This window comes from Oncorhynchus clarkii, chromosome 12 (assembly GCF_045791955.1).
Source record: "Oncorhynchus clarkii lewisi isolate Uvic-CL-2024 chromosome 12, UVic_Ocla_1.0, whole genome shotgun sequence".
Classification (NCBI taxonomy): domain Eukaryota; kingdom Metazoa; phylum Chordata; class Actinopteri; order Salmoniformes; family Salmonidae; genus Oncorhynchus; species Oncorhynchus clarkii.
Window position 1 is genome coordinate 90,501,816 of NC_092158.1, and position 21,397 is coordinate 90,523,212.

A 21,397-nucleotide genomic window follows, 5' to 3' on the forward strand; every position below is an offset into this window, starting at 1 on the left:
CTCTCCTCTCTAAGGTACAGAGCAGCCCCAACACCTTCTCATCTCCTCTCTAAGGTACAGAGCAGCCCCAACACCTTCTCTTCTCCTCTCTAAGGTACAGAGCAGCCCCAACACCTTCTCCTCTCCTCTCTAAGGTACAGAGCAGCCCCAACACCCTCTCCTCTCCTCTCTAAGGTACAGAGCCCCAACACCTTCTCCTCTCCTCTCTAGGGTACAGAGCCCCAACACCTTCTCCTCTCCTCTCTAAGGTACAGAGCCCCAACACCTTCTCCTCTCCTCTCTAAGGTACAGAGCCCCAACACCTTCTCCTCTCCTCTCTAAGGTACAGAGCCCCAACACCTTCTCCTCTCCTCTCTAAGGTACAGAGCAGCCCCAACACCCTCTCCTCTCCTCTCTAAGGTACAGAGCAGCCCCAACACCCTCTCCTCTCCTCTCTAAGGTACAGAGCAGCCCCAACACCCTCTCCTCTCGTCTCTAAGGTACAGAGCAGCCCCAACACCTTCTCCTCTCCTCTCTAAGGTATAGAGCCCCAACACCTTCTCCTCTCCTCTCTAAGGTACAGTACAGAGCAGCCCCAACACCTTCTCCTCTCCTCTCTTCTCTTCTCTACCTTCACCTCTTCCCTGCAGTCATTCCCTTGTCATCCGTCAATAAGTAATCATATTTAGCAGAGGCTTTTATCCAAAGCGAGTTACAGTCATGTGTGCATATATTTAATGTCTGGGTGGTCCTGGGAATCAAACCCACAATCCTGGTGTTGCAACCACCATGCCAACTGATCTAATGAGGACCATGCTCTACTAACTGGTCTACAGAGGACCATGCTCTACTAACTGAACTACAGAGGACCATGCTCTACCAACTGGTCTACAGAGGACCATGCTCTACTAACTGAACTACAGAGGACCATGCTCTACCAACTGAACTACAGAGGACCATGCTCTACTAACTGAATTACAGAGGACCATGCTCTACCAACTGGTCTACAGAGGATCATGCTCTACTAACTGAATTACAGAGGACCATGCTCTACCAACTGAACTACAGAGGACCATGCTCTACCAACTGAACTACAGAGGACCATGCTCTACTAACTGAACTACAGAGGACCATGCTCTACCAACTGGTCTACAGAGGACCATGCTCTACCAACTGGTCTACAGAGGACCATGCTCTACCAACTGAACTACAGAGGACCATGCTCTACTAACTGAACTACAGAGGACCATGCTCTACTAACTGAACTACAGAGGACCATGCTCTACCAACTGGTCTACAGAGGACCATGCTCTACTAACTGAGCAACAGAGGACCATGCTCTACTAACTGAACTACAGAGGACCATGCTCTACCAACTGAACTACAGAGGACCATGCTCTACCAACTGGTCTACAGAGGACCATGCTCTACTAACTGAGCAACAGAGGACCATGCTCTACTAACTGAACTACAGAGGACCATGCTCTACCAACTGGTCTACAGAGGACCATGCTCTACTAACTGAACTACAGAGGACCATGCTCTACTAACTGAACTACAGAGGACCATGCTCTACTAACTGAACTACAGAGGACCATGCTCTACTAACTGAACTACAGAGGACCATGCTCTACCAACTGAACTACAGAGGACCATGCTCTACTAACTGAACTACAGAGGACCATGCTCTACCAACTGGTCTACAGAGGACCATGCTCTACCAACTGGTCTACAGAGGACCATGCTCTACCAACTGAACTACAGAGGACCATGCTCTACTAACTGAACTACAGAGGACCATGCTCTACCAACTGGTCTACAGAGGACCATGCTCTACCAACTTAACTACAGAGGACCATGCTCTACCAACTGGTCTACAGAGGACCATGCTCTACCAACTGATCTACAGAGGACCATGCTCTACCAACTGGTCTACAGAGGACCATGCTCTACCAACTTAACTACAGAGGACCATGCTCTACTAACTGAACTACAGAGGACCATGCTCTACCAACTGATCTACAGAGGACCATGCTCTACTAACTGAACTACAGAGGACCATGCTCTACCAACTTAACTACAGAGGACCATGCTCTACTAACTGAACTACAGAGGACCATGCTCTACCAACTGATCTACAGAGGACCATGCTCTACTAACTGAACTACAGAGGACCATGCTCTACCAACTGGTCTACAGAGGACCATGCTCTACCAACTGGTCTACAGAGGACCATGCTCTACCAACTGAACTACAGAGGACCATGCTCTACTAACTGAACTACAGAGGACCATGCTCTACCAACTGGTCTACAGAGGACCATGCTCTACCAACTTAACTACAGAGGACCATGCTCTACCAACTGGTCTACAGAGGACCATGCTCTACCAACTGATCTACAGAGGACCATGCTCTACCAACTGGTCTACAGAGGACCATGCTCTACCAACTTAACTACAGAGGACCATGCTCTACTAACTGAACTACAGAGGACCATGCTCTACCAACTGATCTACAGAGGACCATGCTCTACTAACTGAACTACAGAGGACCATGCTCTACCAACTTAACTACAGAGGACCATGCTCTACTAACTGAACTACAGAGGACCATGCTCTACCAACTGATCTACAGAGGACCATGCTCTACTAACTGAACTACAGAGGACCATGCTCTACCAACTGATCTTTGGAATCTAGCTTATTAGATAATGGTCATCACAACAGAGCTATCTCAACCTATAGGCTATCACAGCGGAGCATTCTCAACCTATTGGCTATCACAGCGGTGCTCTCTCAATCTATTGACTATCACAGCGGAGGTCTCTCAAGTTAGGGGGGGGGGGGGTCATACACCCAATTAGTACAGCCTGTAAAAGACCCCGACATGCAGGGTGACATTTTGGCAGAGCCATAAAGTGCTATCATTGTCAAATTGATGGAATTCATGGTTAAGATATGTAGTGCCAGCTGCACTGTCATTTTAAACCCTCATATTGATGGAATTCATGGTTAAGAAGGACATGCTACCACAGGCATGGGGAGGGAAATGCTACCACAGGCATTGGGAGGGAAATGCTACCACAGGCATGGGGTGGGAAATGCTACCACAGGCATGGGGAGGGAAATGCTACCACAGGCATGGGGTGGGAAATGCTACCACAGGCATGGGGAGGGAAATGCTACCACAGGCATGGGGAGGGAAATGCTACCACAGGCATGGGGAGGGAAATGCTACCACAGGCATGGGGAGGGAAATGCTACCACAGTCATGGGGAGGGAAATGCTACCACAGGCATGGGGAGGGAAATGCTACCACAGTCATGGGGAGGGAAATGCTACCACAGTCATGGGGAGGGAAATGCTACCACAGGCATGGGGAGGGAAATGCTACCACAGGCATAGGGAGGGAAATGCTACCACAGGCATGGGGAGGGAAATGCTACCACAGGCATGGGGAGGGAAATGCTACCACAGGCATGGGGAGGGTAATGCTACCACAGGCATGGGGAGGGAAATGCTACCACAGGCATGGGGAGGGAAATGCTACCACAGTCATGGGGAGGGAAATGCTACCACAGTCATGGGGAGGGAAATGCTACCACAGGCATGGGGAGGGAAATGCTACCACAGGCATGGGGAGGGAAATGCTACCACAGGCATGGGGAGGGAAATGCTACCACAGGCATGGGGAGGGAAATGCTACCACAGGCATGGGGAGGGTAATGCTACCACAGGCATGGGGAGGGAAATGCTACCACAGGCATGGGGAGGGAAATGCTACCACAGGCATGGGGAGGGAAATGCTACCACAGGCATGGGGAGGGAAATGCTACCACAGGCATGGGGAGGGAAATGCTACCACAGGCATGGGGAGGGAAATGCTACCACAGGCATGGGGAGGGAAATGCTACCACAGGCATGGGGAGGGAAATGCTACCACAGGCATGGGGAGGGAAATGCTACCACAGGCATGGGGAGGGAAATGCTACCACAGGCATGGGGAGGGTAATGCTACCACAGGCATGGGGAGGGAAATGCTACCACAGGCATGGGGAGGGAAATGCTACCACAGGCATGGGGAGGGAAATGCTACCACAGGCATGGGGAGGGTAATGCTACCACAGGCATGGGGAGGGAAATGCTAGCACAGGCATGGGGAGGGAAATGCTACCACAGGCATGGGGAGGGAAATGCTACCACAGTCATGGGGAGGGTAATGCTAGCACAGGCATGGGGAGGGAAATGCTACCACAGGCATGGGGAGGGAAATGTTACTTTCCACACCGACGACGCTTCACTGCAATGTCAAGACAGTACTACTATAGTTCTACATCTGTAAAGCACCTTTCATAAACATTAAAACACTGCAAATATATTTAAAAAAACATTACATACAGTACATACATGGGCAGCAGGTGGTTAAAGAGTTGGACTTGTAACCGAAAGGTTGCAAGATCGAATCCCCCAGCTGACAAGGTAAAAAAATCTGTCGTTCTGCCCCTGAACAATGCAGTTAACTGTTGCTAGGTCATCATTGAAAATAAGCATTTGTTCTTAACTGACTTGCCTAGTTTAATAAAGGTAAAATAAATAAATAAACATAGTAAACAAAACAAAAACAAAAAATATATATATATATATGTAATAACATATAATCAAAAAATAGTTGGTGGCGTTTTAATATGTATTGATAGTGACTTCCTGGTTTTACAGTATGTCACATGGATGCTGTTTTACAGTATGTCACATGGATGCTGTTTTACAGTATGTCACATGGATGCTGTTTTACAGTATGTCACATGGATGCTGTCTTTCTAAGTTCTGTGAATTGCCATGCAGTTTGCAGTGTGAGTAGTAATATCTCATATCTCTTCAAGAGCAGTCCTGTACAACTGCATGCTGTAGGTTTGTGTGTGTGTGTGTGTGTGTGTGTGTGTGTGTGTGTGTGTGTGTGTGTGTGTGTGTGTGTGTGTGTGTGTGTGTGTGTGTGTGTGTGTGTGTGTGTGTGTGTGTGTGTGTGTGTGTGTGTGTGTGCATGAGCGAGTTTGTACTAAGTTGTTTCACAATGTCTGGGTGTAATTTTGTTTCTGGGGTGTATAAAGGTCATGCAATGTGTGTGTGTGCGTGCGTGTTTGTGTGTGTGTCTATGACGGAGATCGTGTGACAGGAGGGGGGAGTATGACTCCCTAGGTAACATCGTCCCATAGAGACACAATCTGTTCACTAGAGAGGAGGGCAGGGTGAGAGAGAAAGAGAGAGGTGGAGGGGGGATAAGGGAAGCCATCACTGTTATCTTAATTCAAATGGCAATAGCAGCAATCATTTAGAGCGTCAAGAGGGAGATTTGAAGAGGATTTTAATCAATCTCATCAGACAGCGCCCAATGTTCAATATGTCCACCTTCAACTTTCACTAGGTTTCAAATAAACCACTGGACTTAATGAAGGTTTCCATTCAAGGTTTCCCAAATGGCATCCTATTCCCTACAGGGCTCTTCATTTAGTTGAACTTTAGAGCTGGAATCCTTAGTTGCTACATCCATTTTTGGACTCATTAATTAATGATTTATACACATTAATTCTTGAATAATCTAACTTGTAAATGCTTAGTTTAACTGTTGTGCCCCATCAGAACCCCAAACTATAAGCTTGTTTTACTCCAATGTTTGTAAACAAAGAAAATGTCAACAACCTCTGTATAGCCTCAAAACATGGTTCCAACTATACTTTTCATATCATGGATGTTCTGTCCTTGCATTTACTGTACACAGCTCTTGTTTTGAATTTTAGAGTGGTTACTCGTCTCCAGGCCCATCCCTCAGTTTATTTGACCAAAACACAGGCGGTGTGCCCACTTGTTGTTGTTTCAATATAGCATTCCAGCTTTAACTTTGTTTTTCATTAACAAATTCCAAAGCTGAACACCTCAACAGTTTGATTATTTATCAATATTAAAAGGAATCAGCACATGTTTCCCCATTTCATTTAGTGAATGGTTTTGGATGAGTGTAGTTGCAGCAGCTCTTTCACAGTCTCCCACCCACCTAACACAATGACATAGTGTCCTCAGTCCAGACTGCAGGGATGTATATATGCTGTATGTCACAACATTAGACTGTACAGCAGACACTATGACAACAGTGGATATAATGACAATAGAGACAAGTGGAGGGAGGAGAAAGGATGACATAAAGACAGGATGAGAGGGAGGGACAGCAAGAGGAGGGAGGGACAGCAAGATGAGGGAGGGACAGCATGAGAAGGGAGGGACAGCAAAAGGAGGCATGGACAGCAAGAGGAGGGAGGGACAGCAAGAGGAAAGGACAGCAAGAGGATGGAGGGACAGCAAGAGGATGGAAGGACAGCAAGAGGATGGAGGGACAGTAAGAGGAGGGAGGGACAGCAAGAGGAGGGAGGGACAGCAAGAGGAGGGAGGGACAGTTAGAGGAGGGAGGGAGAGCAAGAGGAGGGAGGGACAGCAAGAGGAGGGAGGGACAGCAAGAGGAGGGAGGGACAGCAAGTGGAGGGAGGGACAGCAAGAGGAGGGAGGGACAGCAAGAGGAGGGAGGGACAGCAAGAGGAAAGGAGGAAAGGACAGCAAGAGGATGGAGGGACAGCAAGAGGATGGAGGGACAGTAAGAGGATGGAGGGACAGCAAGAGGATGGAGGGACAGTAAGAGGGTAGAGGGAAAGCAATCGGATGGAGGGACAGCAAGAGGGCAGCAAGAGGAGGAGGGACAGCAAGAGGGCAGCAAGAGGAGGGAGGGACAGCAAGAGGAGGGAGGGACAGTAAGAAGGTAGAGGGACATTAAGAGGGTAGAGGAACAGTAAGAGGGTAGAGGGGCAGCAAGAGGAGGGAGGGACAGTAAGATGGTAGAGGGGCAGCAAGAGGAGGGACAGCAAGAGGGCAGTAAGAGGAGGAGGGACAGCAAGAGGAGGGAGGGACAGCAAGAGGAGGGAGGGACAGTAAGAGGGTAGAGGGACAGTAAGAGGGTAGAGGGGCAGCAAGAGGAGGGAGGGACAGCAAGAGGAGGGAGGGACCTCGGAAATATCATTATATATGGACAAGTGATCACTAGGGCGTCTGAGATGACGTAACATTTTACTCTCTCCTCTCGCTCCTCTCTCTCCCTCTATTTCTCTCTGTCTGTCTCTCATCCTCTTATGAGGGGATTATCAGGAACGCTCTGTGAATTTGAGAATTTAATATAAAAGGTAACAAAAGAGTTGTCATCAGCTCATTTGCCAAGCCAGTCTGTTCTATCTGTTATAACACACATGGAGGCCCAGCCAGTCTATCTGTTATAACACACATGGAGGCCTAGCCAGTCTATCTGTTATAACACAAATGGAGGCCCAGCCAGTTTATATGTTATAACACACATGAAGGCCCAGCCAGTCTATATGTTATAACACACACGGAGGCCCAGCCAGTCTATATGTTATAACACACATGGAGGCCTAGCCAGTCTATATGTTATAACACACATGGAGGCCCAGCCTGTCTATATGTTATAACACTCATGGAGGCCCAGCCAGTCTATATGTTATAACACACATGGAGGCCCAGCCAGTCTATCTGTTATAACACACATGGAGGCCCAGCCAGTCTATATGTTATAACACACATGGAGGCCCAGCCAGTCTATATGTTATAACACACATGGAGGCCCAGCCAGTCTATGTGTTATAACACACATGGAGGCCCAGCCAGTCTATATGTTATAACACACATAGAGGCCCAGCCAGTCTATATGTTATAACACACATGGAGGCCCAGCCAGTCTATATGTTATAACACACATGGAGGCCCAGCCAGTCTATGTGTTATAACACACATGGAGGCCCAGCCAGTCTATATATTATAACACACATGGAGGCCCAGTCTGTTCTATCTGTTATAACACACATAGAGGCCCAGGCTGTTCTAAATGTTATAACACACATGGAGGCCCAGCCAGTCTATCTGTTATAACACACATGGAGGCCCGACCAGTCTAGATGTTATAATCCATGCGTTTCCTCAATAGCATGCATCCAATTCCTAGACAGAAAGCCGAAAAGACTATGATAGTGCCACCAGAGGGACTGGCTGTACATGTAGATATGGATACACCATAGTGCCACCAGAGGGACTGGCTGTACATGTAGATATGGATTCCATAGTGCCACCAGAGAGACTAGCTGGGACTGGCTGTAAATGTAGATATGGGTTCCATAGTGTCACCAGAGGGACTAGCTGGGACTGGCTGTACATGTAGATATGGATTCCATAGTGTCACCAGAGGGACTGGCTGTACATGTAGATATGGATTCCATAGTGTCACCAGAGGGACTAGCTGGGACTGGTTGTACATGTAGATATGGATTCCATAGTGTCACCAGAGGGACTGGCTGTACATGTAGATATGGATTCCATAGTGCCACCAGAGAGACTGGCTGTACATGTAGATATGGATTCCATAGTGCCACCAGAGGGACTGGCTGTACATGTAGATATGGATTCCATAGTGCCACCAGAGGGACTGGCTGTACATGTAGATATGGATTCCATAGTGCCACCAGAGGGACTGGCTGTACATGTAGATATGGATTCCATAGTGCCACCAGAGGGACTAGCTGGGACTGGCTGTACATGTAGATATAGATTCCATAGTGCCACCAGAGGGACTAGCTGGGACTGGCTGTACATGTAGATATGGATTCCATAGTGCCACCAGAGGGACTGGCTGTACATGTAGATATGGATTCCATAGTGCCACCAGAGAGACTAGCTGGGACTGGCTGTACATGTAGATATGGATTCCATAGTGTCACGAGAGGGACTGGCTGTACATGTAGATATGGATTCCATAGTGCCACCAGGGGACTGGCTGTACATGTAGATATGGATTCCATAGTGCCACCAGAGGGACTGGCTGTACATGTAGATATGGATTCCATAGTGTCACCAGAGGGACTGCCTGTAAATGTAGATATGGATTCCATAGTGCCACCAGAGGGACTAGCTGGGACTGGCTGTACATGTAGATATGGATTCCATAGTGCCACCAGAGGGACTAGCTGGGACTGGCTGTACATGTAGATATGGATTTCATAGTGCCACCAGAGGGACTAGCTGTACATGTAGATATGGATTCCATAGTGCCACCAGAGGGACTAGCTGTACATGTAGATATGGATTCCATAGTGCCACCAGAGGGACTGCCTGTACATGTAGATATGGATTCCATAGTGCCACCAGAGGGACTAGCTGTACATGTAGATATGGATTCCATAGTGCCACCAGGGGACTGGCTGTACATGTAGATATGGATTCCATAGTGCCACCAGAGGGACTGCCTGTACATGTAGATATGGATTCCATAGTGCCACCAGAGGGACTAGCTGTACATGTAGATATGGATTCCATAGTGCCACCAGAGGGACTGCCTGTACATGTAGATATGGATTCCATAGTGCCACCAGAGGGACTGCCTGTACATGTAGATATGGATTCCATAGTGCCACCAGAGGGACTAGCTGTACATGTAGATATGGATTCCATAGTGTCACCAGAGGGACTGGCTGTACATGTAGATATGGATTCCATAGTGTCACCAGAGGGACTAGCTGGGACTGGTTGTACATGTAGATATGGATTCCATAGTGTCACCAGAGGGACTGGCTGTACATGTAGATATGGATTCCATAGTGCCACCAGAGGGACTGGCTGTACATGTAGATATGGATTCCATAGTGCCACCAGAGGGACTGGCTGTACATGTAGATATGGATTCCATAGTGCCACCAGAGGGACTGGCTGTACATGTAGATATGGATTCCATAGTGCCACCAGAGGGACTGGCTGTACATGTAGATATGGATTCCATAGTGCCACCAGAGGGACTAGCTGGGACTGGCTGTACATGTAGATATAGATTCCATAGTGCCACCAGAGGGACTAGCTGGGACTGGCTGTACATGTAGATATGGATTCCATAGTGCCACCAGAGGGACTGGCTGTACATGTAGATATGGATTCCATAGTGCCACCAGAGAGACTAGCTGGGACTGGCTGTACATGTAGATATGGATTCCATAGTGTCACGAGAGGGACTGGCTGTACATGTAGATATGGATTCCATAGTGCCACCAGGGGACTGGCTGTACATGTAGATATGGATTCCATAGTGCCACCAGAGGGACTGGCTGTACATGTAGATATGGATTCCATAGTGTCACCAGAGGGACTGCCTGTAAATGTAGATATGGATTCCATAGTGCCACCAGAGGGACTAGCTGGGACTGGCTGTACATGTAGATATGGATTCCATAGTGCCACCAGAGGGACTAGCTGGGACTGGCTGTACATGTAGATATGGATTTCATAGTGCCACCAGAGGGACTAGCTGTACATGTAGATATGGATTCCATAGTGCCACCAGAGGGACTAGCTGTACATGTAGATATGGATTCCATAGTGCCACCAGAGGGACTGCCTGTACATGTAGATATGGATTCCATAGTGCCACCAGAGGGACTAGCTGTACATGTAGATATGGATTCCATAGTGCCACCAGGGGACTGGCTGTACATGTAGATATGGATTCCATAGTGCCACCAGGGGACTGGCTGTACATGTAGATATGGATTCCATAGTGCCACCAGAGGGACTGCCTGTACATGTAGATATGGATTCCATAGTGCCACCAGAGGGACTAGCTGTACATGTAGATATGGATTCCATAGTGCCACCAGAGGGACTGCCTGTACATGTAGATATGGATTCCATAGTGCCACCAGAGGGACTGCCTGTACATGTAGATATGGATTCCATAGTGCCACCAGAGGGACTAGCTGTACATGTAGATATGGATTCCATAGTGCCACCAGAGGGACTGCCTGTGCATGTAGATATGGATTCCATAGTGCCACCAGAGGGACTGCCTGTACATGTAGATATGGATTCCATAGTGCCACCAGAGGGACTGCCTGTACATGTAGATATGGATTCCATAGTGCCACCAGAGGGACTAGCTGTACATGTAGATATGGATTCCATAGTGCCACCAGAGGGACTGCCTGTGCATGTAGATATGGATTCCATAGTGCCACCAGAGGGACTGCCTGTACATGTAGATATGGATTCCATAGTGCCACCAGGGGACTGGCTGTACATGTAGATATGGATTCCATAGTGCCACCAGAGGGACTGCCTGTACATGTAGATATGGATTCCATAGTGCCACCAGAGGGACTGCCTGTACATGTAGATATGGATTCCATAGTGCCACCAGAGGGACTGCCTGTACATGTAGATATGGATTCCATAGTGCCACCAGAGGGACTGCCTGTACATGTACAGGAGATATGTGCATGTGTTATCTTATCTGCAAGTCAACAGCAGATACTGTCAGCTTAAGGCCACCTCTGATTCACTTTAGCCTTCTGTTGATAAATGTGAAACAAATTACCATGCTACGCTCTCATTGCATTATGGGTAGTGCAGTGCTTCACGCCGCACACACAGTCAAGGCTGAAACGTACCCGTTGAATAAACCAAGGTTGCTATTTGACATTTGACTGGAACAGCAATGGAAAGAGGACCTGAGTTATCTGTTGTGCCCCTCAATGTAATGATAATGGTATTCCTCGACTGTCAACGTGTTGTATTGGGTTTATAAAAGGGCACCGTTAAAAAAACGGACAGAAGAAATCAAAGAAAAGTGTTTCCTATCAGACACAATGGAACGATGGAGCCAATGGAACTGTTCCTAAAGCACCCACGTTGCAGGCCAGGATCGCTACACCAACCACAAGTTCTCCCAACATTCAGAGTACAGTATTTCTACCTGGTTTGCTCCAGGCTGTCGGCCTAGTACTGTCTGACCTGTCTCTGAATGGCCCAGGAACCTCTTCTCGGCAAACAGCGAACATTAGGTCACTTTCTAATGGAGTCCCAATTTGGTGTACAACTAATGTTAGCATGACCACATCTCATTTCTGTTTGTTTTTGACATTTCTAGAATGTTTTTTGTCCCGTGGGGAGCATCCCTGAGAACCCCAGTTAATAATTCAGAGAACTTTTAGAGACGTTGACATTTTAAACCTTCTCAGAATGTCCCTTCTAACATTTTGGGAATGCAGAGGTACCGGTAAACATCAATTGTTTTCCAGTGTAACAGACATCACTCTGTTTGCTTAGTACCGCTTCCTCCTGATTTGGCTCATACCAAGGCTCTAACCCAGAATCTCTGCCTCGCAAACACACCTGACCGCCCTGCTGATTTGGCTCATACCAAGGCTCTAACCCAGAATCTCTGCCTCGCAAACACACCTGACCGCCCTCCTGATTTGGCTCATACCAAGGCTCTAACCCAGAATCTCTGCCTCGCAAACACACCTGACCGCCCTGCTGATTTGGCTCATACCAAGGCTCTAACCCAGAATCTCTGCCTCGCAAACACACCTGACCGCCCTGCTGATTTGGCTCATACCAAGGCTCTAACCCAGAATCTCTGCCTCGTAAACACACCTGACCGCCCTCCTGATTTGGCTCATTCCAAGGCTCTAACCCAGAATCTCTGCTTCGCAAACACACCTGACCACCCTCCTGAAATGTCTTATCCAGCTATTCGGTAGCAGGTGGGGATCTTTCAGGCTAAGGAGTGAATTTCACACATCCCCATGTGTTACACTGGATTCCTTCTTCCTGACATCATTAATACAGTGCCTAGGGTCATCTGACTCATGCCTCATGTCTCGTTTCCTACCTCTTCATTATGTGTGTGTGTGTTTCCTACCTCTTAACTGCTGCCAGCTGAGACCAATCAGAACACACTATATGAACTGTATCAGCTGACCGGGAAATGAAGTGGTTGAGCTTCAAATGAGGACACAGAAAGATGATAATGGTAATGATGATGGTGGGGATGATGATGATGGTAATGATGATGGTGGTAATGATGATGGTGGGGATGATGATGGTGGGGATGATGATGATGGTGATGATGATGGTGGGGATGATGATGGTGGGGATGATGATGGTGGGGATGATGATGATGGTAATGATGATGGTGGTAATGATGATGGTGGGGATGATGATGGTGGGGATGATGATGGTGGGGATGATGATGGTGGGGATGATGATGGTGGGGATGATGATGGTGGGGATGATGATGGTGGGGATGATGATGATGGTGATGATGATGGTGGGGATGATGATGGTGGGGATGATGATGATGGTAATGATGATGGTGGTAATGATGATGATGGTAATGATGATGGTGGTAATGATGATGGTGGGGATGATGATGGTGGGGATGATGATGGTGGGGATGATGATGATGGTGATGATGATGGTGGGGATGATGATGATGGTGATGATGATGGTGGGGATGATGATGATGGTGATGATGATGATGGTAATGATGATGGTGGGGATGATGATGATGGTAATGATGATGGTGGTAATGATGATGGTGGGGATGATGGTGATGATGATGCTGATGATGGTGGTAGTGATGATGGTGATGTTGATGATGGTGGTGGTGATGATGGTGGTGATGATGATGATGATGTTGATGATGATGGTGGTGGTGATGATGGTGATGATTATGATGGTGGTGGTGATGATGGTGATGATGATGGTGGTGAATATGATGATTGTGATGGTGATGGTGATGTTGGTGATGATGATGGTGGTGGTGATGATGATGATGATGGTGGTGATGGTGATGTTGAAGATTGTGGTGGTGGTGATGATGATGGTGGAGTGATGATGTTAATGATGATGATGGTGATGGGGATGACGATGGTGATGATGATGGTGGAGTGTTGATGATGGTGATGATGGTGATGTTGATGGTGATGATGATGTTGATGGTGGTGTTGATGGTGATGATGATGGTGATGGTGATGATGATGGTGATGATGGTGATGGTGATGATGGTGGTGGTGTTGGTGATGATGATGATGATTGTGATGTTGATGATGATGATGATGGTAGTGATGATGATGTTGATGATGGTGATGTTGATGATGGTGATGGTGGTGGTGGTGATGATGATGGTGATGGTGGTGGTGGTGGTGGTGATGGTGATGATGGTGATGTGGATGTTGATGATTTTGATGGTGGTGGTGGTGATGATGATGGTGATGGTGGTGGTGGTGGTGATGATGATGTTGATGATGGTGATGTTGATGTTGATGATGGTGGTGATGATGATGATGATGGTGGTGGTGGTGGTGGTGGTGATGTTGATGATGATGATGTTGATGATGGTGATGGTGGTGATGTTGATGATGATGATGATGATGATGGTGGAGATTATGAGGATGATGATGGTGGTGGTGATGATGATGATGATGATGATGGTGCTGAATGCTTGTAACATGCCAGAGGGTTACATATCTTGTGGTCTCATACCTGGTCCATGACTAGCTACCAACCAGAAACAGAGAGTTTTACAGTGTTAAAGAGACATTGATACATCGTCACAGAGGTTATGGCAGCAGAAGAGGGACAGACCTTTTAGTTACAGCGTAACTAATCCTTTTCACAAACTTCCTTTCAGTTACTCTGAGTCACATTGATACAGTGATCACGATGTTCCATTTTGATTTAGTCCATTCAGGAGATGGATGGAAATTCTATCCATTCATTGAATGTGTTCATATACTTATTGAATTACGTTTTAAATGTAATAAATTGAAAAGTTAATTTCCAGAATATATTAAATTAACATTACAAGTGAATTTAGCCACCTTGATAGTGCTCTTAGGTTAAAGAGACTGCACAATACTGTAGAGGACGTCCCACTAGAGTACTGCCGAAGCCCTGGACCAGAGACCACACACCGTGGGGGAAAGAGCAGCCCTTTGAGTGAATAGAAGTGTAATTAACGTTAATTAACCCTGTGGGCTAGTCTCGTTAGCAGGTAGCATATGTGCTGGTGCCAGGCTGCAATCTGTTTCGTTGGTTCTCAATACAAAGGATGATGGTTAATGAAGGCCCTCCTGCAACATCCACACCACTCAGCTCAGCTGTGATGGGGCTGGTAGCACTCTGGTGTTTAGTCACCATCTCATCTCCTCCATTTGTATTGGGTGGATGGATACCATGGATAGCATTATTCAGCAGATTGGTAGAGGTGCTAAAATCCCAAATGTGCAAAGGGAAATCCAAAGGGACTTAATATTATAAATAAACAACATATTATGGGCTGGCCACCACATCCAAATTGCTTACTTTAGACAAAGAAACTGTGTCATCTCAATCAAATATGCATATTGAAGGAAATAAGTCTGACTAGTTTATTCTATTTTGATATTTGAAATACTGTGTAGTGCACATAAGTAGGTAAGTATGCTAAACAATCCTAGCATACATCAGTGCTTTGTGTACCAGTCATCCTTCTCATTAACTCAATTTAATAATCAGTGCAATTCCCCAAGTGTGACTTATTGCTAAAATCAAGAGATGGTTAGTAAAGAATACTGTATGTCCATCCAAAAAAGAGAGATATAAAAGAAAGGGTGGAGTTAGGGAAAGACATGTTGGAGCAGATGGGTTGAGTGTGTTAGAGTTAGAGGGAGAGAGTGGAAGAGAGAGTGAGAGAGAGTTAAAGAGTGAGCGAGAGAGAGACAGAGAGTTAGAGAGAGAGAGAAATGGTGTTCCACAAAAGAATAAAGACAGTCAGAGAAAAGTAAAGACTAGAGGATGGAGAGGTAGAATGAGGACTAGAGGATGGAGAGGTAGAATGAGGACTAGAGGATGGAGAGATAGAATGAGGACTAGAGGGTGGAGAGGTAGAATGAGGACTAGAGGATGGAGAGGTAGAATGAGGACTAGAGGATGGAGAAGTAGAATGAGGACTAGAGGATGGAGAGGTAGAATGAGGACTAGAGGATGGAGTAGTAGAATGAGGACTGGAGGATGGAAAGATAGAATGAAGACTAGAGGATGGAGAGGTAGAATGAGGACTAGAGGATGGAGTGGTAGAATGAGGACTAGAGGATGGAAAGGTAGAATGAGGACTAGAGGATGGAGAGATAGAATGAGGACTAGAGGATGGAGAGGTAGAATGAGGACTAGAGGATGGAGAGGTAGAATGAGGACTAGAGGATGGAGAGGTAGAATGAGGACTAGAGGATGGAGTGGTAGAATGAGGACTGGAGGATGGAAAGATAGAATGAGGACTAGAGGATGGAGAGAGAATGAGGACTAGAGGATGGAGTGGTAGAATGAGGACTAAAGGATGGAAAGGTAAAATGAGGACTAGAGGATGGAGAGATAGAATGAGGACTAGAGGATGGAGAGGTAGAATGAGGACTAGAGGATGTGGAGGTAGAATGAGGACTAGAGGATGGAGAGGTAGAATGAGGACTAGAGGATGGAGAGGTAGAATGAGGACTAGAGGATGGAGATATACAATGAGGACTAGAGGATGGAGAGATACAATGAGGACTAGAGGATGGAGAGATACAATGAGGACTAGAGGATGGAGAGGTAGAATGAGGACTAGAGGTTGGAGAGGTAGAATGAGGACTATAGGATGGAGGGGTAGAATGAGGACTAGAGGATGGAGGGGTAGAATGAGGACTAGAGGATGGAGAGGTAGAATGAGGACTAGAGGATGGAGTTATAGAATGAGGACTGGAGGATGGAAAGATAGAATGAGGACTAGAGGATGGAGAGGTAGAATGAGGACTAGAGGATGTGGAGGTAGAATAAATAATAGAGGGTGAAGAGGTAGAATAAAGACTAGAGGGTGGAGAGGTAGAATGAGAACTAGAGGATGGAGAGATAGAATGAGGACTAGAGGATGGAGAGATAGAATGAGGACTAAAGGATGGAGAGGTAGAATGACGACAAGAGGATGGAGAAATAGAATGAGGATGGAGAAATAGAATGAGGGCTAGAGGATGGAGAGGTAGAATGAGGACTAGAGGGTGGAGAGGTAGAATGAGGACTAGAGGATGGAGAGGTAGAATGAGGACTAGAGAATGGAGAGGTAGAATGAGGACTAGAGGATGAAGAGGTAGAATGAGGACTAGAGGATGGAGAGGTAGAATGAGGACTAGAAGATGGAGAGGTAGAATGAGTACTAGAGGATGGAGAGATACAATGAGGACTAGAGGATGGAGAGATACAATGTGGACTAGAGGATGGAGAGGTGGAATGAGGACTAGAGGTTGGAGAGGTAGAATGAGGACTAGAGGATGGAGAGGTAGAATGAGGACTAGAGGATGGAGTGGTAGAATGAGGAATAGAGGATGGAGTGGTAGAATGAGGAATAGAGGATGGAGTGGTAGAATGAGGAATAGAGGATGGAGAGGTAGAATGAGGACTAGAGGATGGAGAGGTAGAATGAGGAATAGAGGATGGAGAGATAGAATGAGGAATAGAGGATGACCCACTAGCGTAGTATGTGTTGCGCTTGATGCCATCGTTTATTCCTCCAAATTCGTTTCCGGAAGTAAATATTTTTGGGTAATCCTAATCTGAATGTTGTGACAGATTAAGAGGGAGTGGGAGGAGAGATTGGGATCACTTGAACAGCGCATGAGAGATGGAAAAGGGGAGAGAGCGAGTGAGGAGGGAGGGAGAATACACCGGAAGAGGTACAGTAGCAGGGGATAGGATAGAGAGAGAGAGAGGGAGGGAGGGAGGGAGGGAGGGAGGGAGGGAGGGAGGGAGGGAGGGAGGGAGGGAGGGAGGCAGGGAGGGAGGGCATAACATTTAATCCCATTTACATCCAAATAAACTGTTTTTTATCCCTCTATCTATACATTGCATTAGTCACTATAACAATACACTGTATACTACTTTGCTAAATAAATATTATGTACATTTCAATCTAGAACCAAGTTTTCTCTCTATCTTCTATGCTGTTCTTGGTTTGCGTCTTACTGATTGCGTGTTTTCAGCGTTTGAAGGGATTACAACAAATCTGCTTTGTTGAAAGGGGGAGGTACAAGCTGCAACATAAGAGCATTGACCAACATACATATAGAGAGATGTACTGAACAAAAATATAAACGCAACATGCAACAATTTCAACCATTTTACTGAGTTACAGTTCATATGAGGACATCAGTCAATTGAAATAAATGCATATACATGTACTGCCAATTTCTCTAAAACTACATTGGAGGTTTCTTATGGTGGAGGAATGAATATTAAATTCTCTGGCAACAGCTCTGGTGGACATTCATGCAATCAGCATGCACCTGTGTAATGATAAGGCTGTTTAATTAGCTTCTTGATATGCCACACCTGTCAGGTGGATGGATTATCTTGGCAAAGGGAGAAATGCTCACAAACAGGGATTTAAACACATTCGTGCACAAAATTTGAAAGAAATAAGCTGTTTGTGCATCTGGAAAATATTTCTGGGATCTTTTATTTCAGCTCATGAAACATGGGGACCAACACTTTACATGTTGCGTTTATATACTTTTCTTCAGTGCAGACAGACAGACAGACAGACTGACAGACAGACTGACTGACTGACTGACTGACTGACTGACTGACAACAAGAGAGAGAGAGAGAGAGAGAGAGAGAGAGAGAATGATGATGGAAAGAGAGAATATTAGAAGGGGTATAACTCAATAATTCATCTCTCCCCAAAATCTATTAATATTTAATCAATCTAAGAGTTGGACTTGCTTGTGTGTATTGTGTATTTGTGTTCATTCAAATCAAATTGTATTTGTAACATGCGCTGAATACAACAGGTCTACCTTACAGTGAAATGCTTATTGTGTGTCTGTGTGTGTGTTCAGTGTGTGTCTGTGTGTTTGTCCAGTGTGTGTTCAGTGTGTGTGTGTTCATACTTGTGGGAGAAAAATAATGGAAGAGGAGAATAGAGTGAGGCAAGAATCATCTCCAGGAATCTCTAAATCACTTGATTTGAATAAAGGATGAGTCTTTCTATTTAGACATTCTATTTGATTTAGTCCGGACTGATTCACAATGAATCAACTCTTTGGAACACAATGACTCCTAGCATTGATTCCGGCTGCTTTTGTCGACCTCACTGAGTAACTGGAACCTCCATGGAAACCAGACAACCTGTGAGCTCCTGTGTGACCCTGTACAAACACACACACACATGCACATGCAGGCACACACTAAAACACTGATACACACACACACCTACACACACCTATATATATACACACACACACGCACACAAACACAAACACACCTATACATACACCTATATAAACACACACACACCTATACACACACACAAAACATCTCTAATTCTGTCTCTGTCCCTCTCTGTCTCTCTCTACCCCTCTCTCATTCTGTATCTCTCTGCCCCTCTCTCATTCTGTATCTCTCTACCCCTCTCTCATTCTGTATCTCTCTACCCCTCTCTCATTCTGTATCTCTCTACCCCTCTCTCATTCTGTATCTCTCTACCCCTCTGTCATTCTGTCTCTCTAATTCTGTCTCTGCCCCTCTCTGTCTTTCGATCTACCCCTCTCGGTCTCTCTCTCTACCCCTCTCTCATTCTCTCTCTCTAATTATGTCTCTGTCCCTCTCTGACTTTCTCTCTACCCTTCTCGGTCTCTCTCTCTACCCCTCTCTCATTCTCTCTCTCTAATTATGTCTCTGTCCCTCTCTGTCTCTCTCTCTACCCCTCTCGGTCTCTCTCTCTCTTTCTTTGCCATGCTAGCTATAAGTGAAATTAGCCATTGCATATATACTGTGATTGTGTGTGTGTGTGTGTGTGTGTGTGTGTGTGTGTGTGTGTGTGTGTGTGTGTGTGTGTGTGTGTGCGCGCGTTCAATAATGATCATGGTGGTTTTGTTATCGAGGTCCAAGGTTCTGTATGGCTACGTCTTTACCGTGGATACACGGCTCCACATTTGATTAGATACCACAGCTCTGTGTGGGTGGGTGCTGGTGCCAGTGTGTGTATGACAGAGTGGACAGTGTCAGAAGGGCTAAGAGCTTATCAGTGATGGTCCGCACAGCAGAGTTCTAGAAAACTAGACCGTTGGTTTTCATACTTTATGAATTCTCAGTGTGGCTGAAGACATTTCTGCAGCCGTCACCACAAGGAAATGTGTAGGAGCTTTGTACACGGAGATGCTTTGGTTGAGAATTTGTGGGAGGTGCATGTTTGGGCTGTGTGTTCCCTGCAGATGGTGATCGCAGAGCAAGATCCAAAATTCTGCATTGTTGGTTAAGTAAGCATTTCCCTGCGCATGTGACAAATAAAATGTGATTTGATTTGATTTGATGTCACAATGGGACTCCGGACTATCACGACTCAGCTGCTTTGGACTCTGAACTGAACTGCGCTTTAGTGTCTAAAGTGTGTGTGTGTGTGTGTGTGTGACAGAGTGGTCAGTGCCAGAGCAGCAGCAGGTATAGGCTACTGTGAAGGACTGAACACTGGGGGAATGTGCCATAGCTGGTACCCACCCACCTAGGGACCAGGCAAACAACAGATGCTCCTACACAGGGGGAGTTGCTGATTCAGAGATGACCTTAACATACTTAACATATGCGTGTGTGTGTGTGTGTGTGTGTGTGTGTGTGTGTGTGTATGTGTGTGTTTTGTGTAAACTTGGGAGAGACAGGCTTTTTGATCATGAAACCCCTATAAAACTGTGGAAAGACAATCTATGTGAAATGTTTGCTTGATATCTTAACCATGTGTACACATGGCTAGGGTCATGTTAACGCAGTCTGTATGGATTGCCAATACACAGTACTGAATTCAGGGAGGGGGGGGGGTAGCCCACCCGGGACTCGGACCTACAACCTTCTGGCTGTGAGGCAGTCATGCTATCCACAGTATCAGTGATGTTCATGTTATACCACGGCTGGGGGGGTGGGGCTTACGACCTCCCAGGCCCTTCAAAAAATGGTTGTGTTGTCATCTCTAGCTTCAAACTGAAATTCATGATATGACTGAACTGAAAAGGGAATTAAGCCCAACCCTGGTAAACATGTAGATGACCTTGACCTTGTCGACATTACAAACACGTTGGTTTACAAAAAGGTGTCCTTTCGACACATCAATGGAAATTTGACTTGGCTGTTGCATTGGTTAGGTCCACATTCTCCCTGCTTACTGACACTACATGACACTAACAGACGCCTTCACCCAAGGAGACATACAGTACAGCTGAGTACACACAGCGAGTACATACACACAGTACACACGTGTGAAGTATACTATGTGATTCAGGGCAACAGGTGGTTTTACCTCTAGTGGTCAGAGCGTTGGGCCAGTAACCGTAAGGTTGCTAGATCGAATCCCTGAGCCGATGGGGTCAAAATCTGTCATTCTGCCCCTGAACAGGCAGTTAACCCACTGTTCCTAGGCCGTCATTGTAAATAATAATTTGTTCTTAACTGACTTGCCTGGTTAAATAAAGTTAAATAAGAAATAATAATAATAAAT

At 46.2% G+C, this 21,397-nt stretch overlaps 1 protein-coding gene across 1 annotated transcript in view; it reads left to right on the plus strand.

Annotated features, from left to right (window-relative positions):
* Positions 1-21,397, plus strand: part of LOC139421613 (vesicular glutamate transporter 1-like) — a 60,056-nt gene that overhangs the window by 5,590 nt on the left and 33,069 nt on the right. The gene's annotated exons all lie outside the window — the stretch shown is intronic.